Source organism: Andrographis paniculata, unplaced genomic scaffold (assembly GCF_009805555.1).
Source record: "Andrographis paniculata isolate CXL003 unplaced genomic scaffold, ASM980555v1 Contig89END, whole genome shotgun sequence".
Classification (NCBI taxonomy): Eukaryota; Viridiplantae; Streptophyta; class Magnoliopsida; order Lamiales; family Acanthaceae; genus Andrographis; species Andrographis paniculata.
In genome coordinates, this window is record NW_026137627.1 from 1523760 (window position 1) to 1532524 (window position 8765).

An 8765-nucleotide genomic window follows, 5' to 3' on the forward strand; every position below is an offset into this window, starting at 1 on the left:
CGTCCCACGTACCATGTCACTTTCCTTTTTTGGAAAATAATTATACACTTTAATCTATTTTTAATTTTTTAATTTATATTTTTAATCTTAATTAAACTAATTAGTTATCTTAATCTTAATTTATAATTATTTATATTATAGAATAATTATTTTCACTGATACATTCTTAATTATCTACTAATTATACCCCTTCTAAAATACCGTGTCTACAGTGTACCAGACACGGTATTTGACACGGAGGGAGTATTTCTTAATTCACAAACAGACGGTCCTTTTGAAATGTAATGGAGGGATGCCTATTTTTTAATATTAAATTATTAAATAATATTAATTTTTTAAGTTAGGAGAATTGTAAAAGATGATTTTTGATATTTTCAGCGTTACAATTTTTTTATTGGTAAAAAATATAAATATTTTAATATTTATATATCAATTATTTTTAATATAATAAAAATAATAATACTTTTGAATTAAATAAACAAAATGATAAAAACTGTGTTTTTCTTTAGATTAGATTTGAAAAAAATTTGGTTTAAAATTAATATTAAAATGACATATAATAGAATATTTTGTAAAGAAATATATTTTTTTTTTCAAAAAATATAAAATTTAAAGAATAAAAAATTGAAAATTAAAAAATAAAGAAACACGCCCACCCGTACTTTTACTTAGACCATATAGAGTCAATTTTTTAATGTCTTAAATTAGATACTATTCCCTACGTCCGAACTACTTCTGCTACTTTATATTCCCTTCGTCCCACGTATCGTGTCAGCTACACTGTAGACACGGTATTTTAGGAGAAATGTATTTAGTAGATAATTAAGAATGTATTAGTAAAAATAATTATTCTATAATATAAATAATTATAAATTAAGATTAAGATAAATAATTAGTTTAATTAAAATAAAAATAAATAAATTTAAAATTTTAAAATAAAATTAAAGTGTGTAATTTTTCCAAAAAAGAAAAATGACACAGAACGTGGGACTAAGGGAGTATGAAATATGAATTTAATTATACCGTATCGTGTATATATATAACATTTAGCCTTGATCTACATATAATTTCTTATTGTTTTTCTTTTTCCAAAAATATTTGATAGTTCCACCATTTAAATCAATATAATAAATAATCGTATTATTACTATTTATTTGGAATGTAGATAGATGTTAATCCGATATTTTGAATATAAAATATATTTGTAGTATAATATAAAAAATAAAAATATATATTTGATTTGATATTTTGAATTTTTTTTTTTTGATAAATAGCAAAATTTTGCTAAAAATTACTTCAACAAATACACCCATATATAGTGACATAATCAACTCTCGAACTTTAGCGGGCAAAATGTCAATTTCCTCCTACCGATTTGTTATTGCATTTTTTTAATTTTCTTTGACCCATGTGAAAAAAAATAAATAAATAAAAATAAGGCAAATATAATAATTAAAATTTAAGGGACAAATCTAGGGATGAGAATTCGAATTTTCGGTTCAAATTTCGTCGAATTCGAACGGATCCGAAAATCCCAAAATTTTGAAAATTGTAATATGAACCTAACTGAATTAACCGAAATCCGAAATCCGAATTAGAAAATTCGAACTAATCGAAAAATCCAAAAAAATCTAGATTTCAAAATCCAGATGAAAAAATTCGAACTAAACCAAAAAAATCGAAAAAAAAAAAAAAACTCTTTTCTTTTTTTTAAAAAAAAATTATATTTAAAAAAAACAAAATCAGATTTTTATACATAATATTTTGAAATAATATTTTAATAAATATACATAATAAATAATAAATAATAATGAAGTATATTAAAATGTAATTAGTAATTTTATTTTTATATTAATAATAAAATATTATATTTTTATTAAAATATTAAATACATAATATAAAATATTAATAAATTATAATTCGGATTTCGGATTGGATCGGATTATTAGTATACCAATCCGATTCGATCCGAAAATCCGAAATTTCTAAAATTTATAATCCGAACCGATCCGAAAATCTGAAAAATCCGAACCAAATTTTAAATTTTGGTTTGATTCGGATTAGATATTCGGATTTCGAATATTTTGTTCACCCCTAGACAAATCCAATATAATTACACTCCCTCCGTCTTAAAACAATAGTCTCATTTTCATAAATAATCATATATCACTGTAAAACTATTATTATTTTTCCATTATTATTACACAATTGTCACTATTTTTTATACTAATATACTCACAAGAACAAAAAATTCTTTTATCCATTACCAATATAATATCAATATTTTCTTAAATTTCGTGTCAAATACAACCTAAATTATAATTTTGAGAAGGAAAGAGTAGTATTTTTCGTATTTTTAAGCTGAAATATATATATATATATAAATATATAAAAAATTGGGGCGTGGGCAGCTCCCCCAAGTCCCAAGTAGTTCCATCTAAGCCCATATATAATTTCATGTTGAGCGCGGAATTTTACATTTTTTTTTTTTAATTATGAATAGATTTTATATAAATTTAATAAATAAATAAATAAATACAATTTTAATGAATAAAAAAGTAGCATATTATTAACAAAAGTTGTAAGCAGGGCCGATATATATTTTGCCCATTGCTGGCACATGCCACCACTAATTTATTTCGATAAATGAAATTTATTATGATTTATTAATTGTGCTACCAATAAAAAAAATTATAGCACTCTCATTAAAAGTTTAAAATACATCATTATCCAAAAAGTTAGATAAATTAGTTAAAATTTAAAATACCATCGGTATCAAAATAATTAAAATGATTAATTCATATTATATAAAGAATAATACTATTATATTATTTTTTCTATTATCAATAATAATTTTTAATGTTTCGAATGAAGCCGTATATTTTTATTATATTTTTTTATTAATAAAATTAAAAAAAAAATTATTTTTATTTTATTTTAAAGTTGATATATTGTGCCACCAGTGAATAATTTTTCTAAACATGCCGCTGGTTGCAAGCAAAATTTGAAAGCGTCAAAAGTTTCATGAGTTCATCTCCACACCTCCACACCATCGGATCGTAAATTCAAACATTTTTTTGCAATTTATTTTGTACAAGATAAACTTATCTCATATTCAATGTTGTTTGACAAAACTGAAGCGTTTTTTGTCATATTAACTATAATACGTAAGTTTGTGTGACAAATATTTCTAAAATTAGAATTGTTATTAGTCTAAAAATAAATAAAAAATGATAAGAGTGGTATATTAAGGGCTTATAATCGAAATTTTGAGCCTTTTAATTTTAGAAATACATACTTTCTCAATCCGTCTCTAAAAGTCACATTTATATTTTGTGTCGTTATACTTAGCATTAAAAATATTTTTATATTTATATAATTTTTTTTTTATTTTGTACAAATGTCCTTCTATTACAAGACACTAATGAAAATAGGTCTGTCAAAATGGATTAGTGGGGCGGATTGACCTACAACCCACCATAACCTGCAAATAAGTGGGTTGTTTGCGGACCAACCCGCGGCGGGGCGGATCAAAATTTCATCAGCCCAACCCAACCCATTGGCGAATGGCGAGCTAAGCTGGCTAACCCACAGACTTTTTAAAAATATTAAAAGAATATTAATATTATAAATATTTTCGTAATTAATATTTAAAAATACTTAAAAATAATTTTATTGTAGAATTTAAATAATAAATATTTTAAAATAAATAAAAAAATATAAAAATTCTCAATTCTAAATATTATTAGTTGGTGTATTTAAATATTAATAATAAAAAATACTCTATTTTAAAAATAAATCATAATTAATTTTATGAATTTATAAAATTACAAAATGGAAGACGAACAAAACAAATGATGAAAATCGAAAGAAATAACAGCGACATGGATAACAGAATAAAAACAATATTGATAATTTATTTAAGCTAATGATAATATAAATTTTGTTTTATTCGTCTTAACTTAAAATATTTCTTTTCAATAGATTAAAATAATCATATGTTATTTATTAAATAAAGTGTAATATATGATTTTGATACTTTTGACTTTTGTACGTTATTTATAAATTAATTGTATTTATAATGGTATATTTATAATATATATAAAATTAAAATATATTATGATATTAATATTTAATTAGTTTTATTATCATTTTTTAATTTGACAGTAAAAAATAGTAAAAAAAAAACACTTTTAGTTAGACGAGTACTAATGCTTAGTCTCATCCGACAACAATAAAAGTGTTATTATATTTAATTGGCCCGCGGGTTAATCCACCATCAACCTGCGCCCACGTGGGTTGGCCCATTTATACCCGTATTTTAACGGATTTAAAAAATCACAACCCAACCCTCATTAAAAGTAAGGCGGAACGAGCCAACCCGACAGACTCAACCCATTTTGACGGCTCTAAATTAAAGTATTTTTGCATTTTTTTGTATTAGATATTAGATATAAAAGAATTGACACGTTTTAACTAATCAAACAATTTAATACAAAATATTAGATATTAAATATAACCAAAATTCATCAATTTTGATCTCAAGATAAAAAATTTATCAATTTTGGTCCAAATATAACCAAAACTCATTATTTTTTGTCCCAATATAAAATTTTTATCAATTTTAGTCCCAATATAACCGAAACTCATTATTTTTTGTCCCAATATAAGCAAACATTATCTTTTTTTATTCCATCGTCAACAAACCGACGGAAAATGCTGACGTGGACTTGCAAGATTGTGCAATTTCTTCAAATATAAATATAAGATTTTTTTTTTTTTCACGTCAGCATTTTCCGTCAGTTTGTTGACGATGGGACCAAAAAAATAAAATTTGATTATATTAAGATAAAAAATGATAAAAAAAATTACATTTGGACAAAAAATAATGAATTTTGATTATATTAAAACTAAAATTAATAAATTTTAGTTATATTATAACTAAAAATAAATTTCTCCCTATTTTATATATTATTGTCAATGTTTCTCATATCTAATATAAAAAAATTAAATTCACCAATACCCATTGTTTGTTTGAGGGATTTGTTTGGATTTCCACTGTTCATCCTATTTTTTTCCCCCAAAAACATCAAATCAAACACTTATTTTTCATTTTTTATATTATACTAAAAATTAATTTTATATTCAAAAAATCACATCAAGACCTATTTATATCACATCATACAACTATTCAAATTCAAATTTTTTACTATTCAAATCCCAACTCAAAATCCAAACCCTCAAACAAACACACCCTATAAAGTAAACACACCTATCTATCAATATATACATATATTTTATTCCCACCAAGTTCATTGTGTTATTTTACTAATTTTACATGTAGTTGACTAATTAATTTATCTGACCATCTATGTATTTATTTATTCCGACAAGTTAATTGGAAGGAAAATTGTATATTAAAAAATCTTATAATTAATAAATGATTAGTTTTCTAGGCCGCTTGTCAGCCGGTTGGGTGCATAGTCGATATCTTACTAATTTGATGGAATCAACAATCAACATCCAATTGTAAAAAAGACAATAGTATATTATATTATTAAAAAAAATATTGTGTAATTTATAATTTATATTTGGGTAAATTATTTTTTTATTCCCGTAACTGGATCTCCAAAAAAATATTGTGTAATTTATAATTTATATTTGGGTAAACAAGTAGAGCATGTCGCAAACTAGTCCCATAAGTGAAAAATTTTCGCTGTTTTAGTTATCTGGCGCCGGAGATACACGCATAGCTCGCCGGAGGTGACGTGTACGTCAGGTGTCGCTGACCTGGCGGACACGTGGATTTTTTTTCATTTTTTTAATTTTTTTAAAAACTTATTTTTAATTTATTTTAAATTTTATTTGTATTTTTTTTATTTGGTCCAATTAAAAATAAATAAATAAAAAAATTTAAAAAATATATATATCCATGTGTCTGCTAGATGTCGCTGACCTGGCGGACACGTCACCTCCGGCAAGCCACGCGGGCGTCTCCGGCGTCGGAGGACTAAAACAGCGAAATTTTTTCACTTATGGGACTAATTTGCGACATGCTCCACTTACAGGACTAAAATGATAAAGAAATTCAGTTACAAGACTAAAAAAATAGTTTACCCTTTATATTTTGATTGTATATATATATGTTTATTAGATTGAAAATCAATAATATATCGTATTATCATATACTGTCAGAATAGATATTGCATATTATATTATTGTGTGATACTATTTCCATCCAACTTAATTTATTCGCTATTTTTATTTTTGTCCGTCCTACATAATTTGTCATTTCTATTTTTTAAAATATAATTATACATTTTGATCCTATTTTAAAATTTTTAATTTATAATTTTAATTGAATTATTTAGTTATCTTAATCTTAATTTAGAATAATTTTTATTAAATCATAATTATTTTTATCAATATTCATAATTACTTACTAATTATATAATATCTAAAACTTTGTGCATAAGCATAATGTAACAATTTAAATGTGACAGTGAGAGTATAATTTATGTGCAATCTATTTTGTATGTTTGTATTAGTTGAGTCAAATCAATACCGTATAATATTTATTTTCAACATAATAAATTTACGCACAAATTTAACCCAATCAGCAAAATAAATATAAGCGATTTTCAAGACTCCTAAAAGAATATATTTGTTTGGTTATTGTCCCGCCGTAGGTTGACATTATTCTCCTAATTTTTTTCTAAAATATTACTCTATCTATTTAATTTAATTTGTCTCATATTTCTATTTTCGTCCGTATCATGTAATTTGTTATTTTTTTTTGAAATGTAATTTTACACTTTGATCATATTTTCAAATTTAAAATTTTGTTATTTTAATTAAACTATTTAGTCATCTTAATCTTAATCTTAATCAATAATTTTTTTTTTATTAAATCATAATTATTTTTATTAATACACTTTATAATTACTTACTAATTACACAATACGTAAAACTTTGTGCCTAAGTTAAATAAGACAATTTACATGAGATGAAGGGAGTATATCATATCGGATCCACTCATACTTTATTCAAAATTTTATATTTATATCTCTCTTTTCCATAAACATACTCCATATTTATTTATAAAATAAATTTATTTTAATTATAAATAAATATTTATATTTTAATTTATTTGTGTTACGGAAATTCGCAGGAAATCAAGACGAGACAACAAAGCCAAAAGAACACATGAATTTGGTAACCCAGTTCGATCACGATGATCTACGTCTGGGGGCGCTGCCAAGCCAGGAATTTTACTATAAAGTACGCAGACACATGTTAAAGTGAGAATATATGGATATTTATAGCCTAAGCCTTTGACAATAATATCCAAATCATATCTCCAAAATCTAAAATATAATATCCAAATTATATCCCTAGATTTTAGGATATAATCAGGCTTCATATCCCAACAATCTCCCACTTGAAGACTGATTTCATCTTCCACTTCAACATACATCATCCAATCTCCACTCCCCACCATTCGGTGTTCTGATTCGAATCATTCCTTTACCTACAATTTTCAGTGTCTCATCATCTGCAAGATAGACAACACCAAAAATTACCTGTGGTATAGGATTCTATGATTCTTGAATCACTGCATGAGTAGAATGACGCTCCTAAGACCAAAATCCATGACTTCATTGGACTGCTGACGCTCAGAATCAGCGCATCGGATATCTCCTCCGTTGCGTTTGCTGAACCCTGATCTTTCTCCGGCGCCCTGCACTGTCGTTTCAAGTGCCCCTTGCAGTTTCAACATACCACCTGACTTGCATCTTCCTTGTCGATCTTCTTTTACTCGACTTCATCCATCTTGACTTCCACAAACAAACATAAGACTCACTTGATATGAGAGCACATCGGATATTCCGCTGCGTTTGCCGAAACCCTTATCCTTCCCTGTCTACCTTGCACCGCCTATCACAAAGGGACTCGCTGCCTGACCTACCAGTCGGGACCGACCCAACACCGCAATGAAACTTTCGACACAAGGCACCTCCGCAGGTCACAAGGGATTCCCACAACGATCCAACGTCCGATTCCTCTCAATCCACCCTATCAACGAACTATGCTCTGATACCACTTTTTACGAAAATTCTCAGGAAATCAAGATGAAATAACAAAGACAAAAGAACACAAGAATTTGGTAACCCAGTTCGATCACGATGATCTACGTCTGGGGGTGCTGCCAAGCCAGGAATTTTACTATAAAGTACGCAGGCACTTGTTAAAGTGAGAATACATAGATATTTATAGCAATAGCCTTTGACAATAATATCCAAATCATATATCTAAAATCTAAAATATAATATCCAAATCATATCCCTAAATTTTAGGATATAATCAGGCTTCATATCCCAACAATCTCCCACTTGAAGACCGATTTCATCTTCCACTTCAACATACCTCATCCAATCTCCACTCCCCCACCATTCGGTGTTCTGATTCGAATCATTCCTTTACCTACAATTTTCAGTGTCTCGTCATCTGCAAAATAGACAACACCAAAATTACCCGTGGTATAGGATTCTATGATTCCCGAATCACTGCATGAGTGGAATGACGCTCCTGAGACCAAAATCCATGACTTCATTGGACTGTTGACGCTCATAATCAGCACATCAGATATCTCCTCCGTTGTGTTTGCTGAACCCTGATCCTTCTCCGGCGCCCTGCACTGTCGTTTCAAGTGCCCATTGCAGTTCCAACATACCACCTGACTTGCATCTTCATTGTCCTTATTA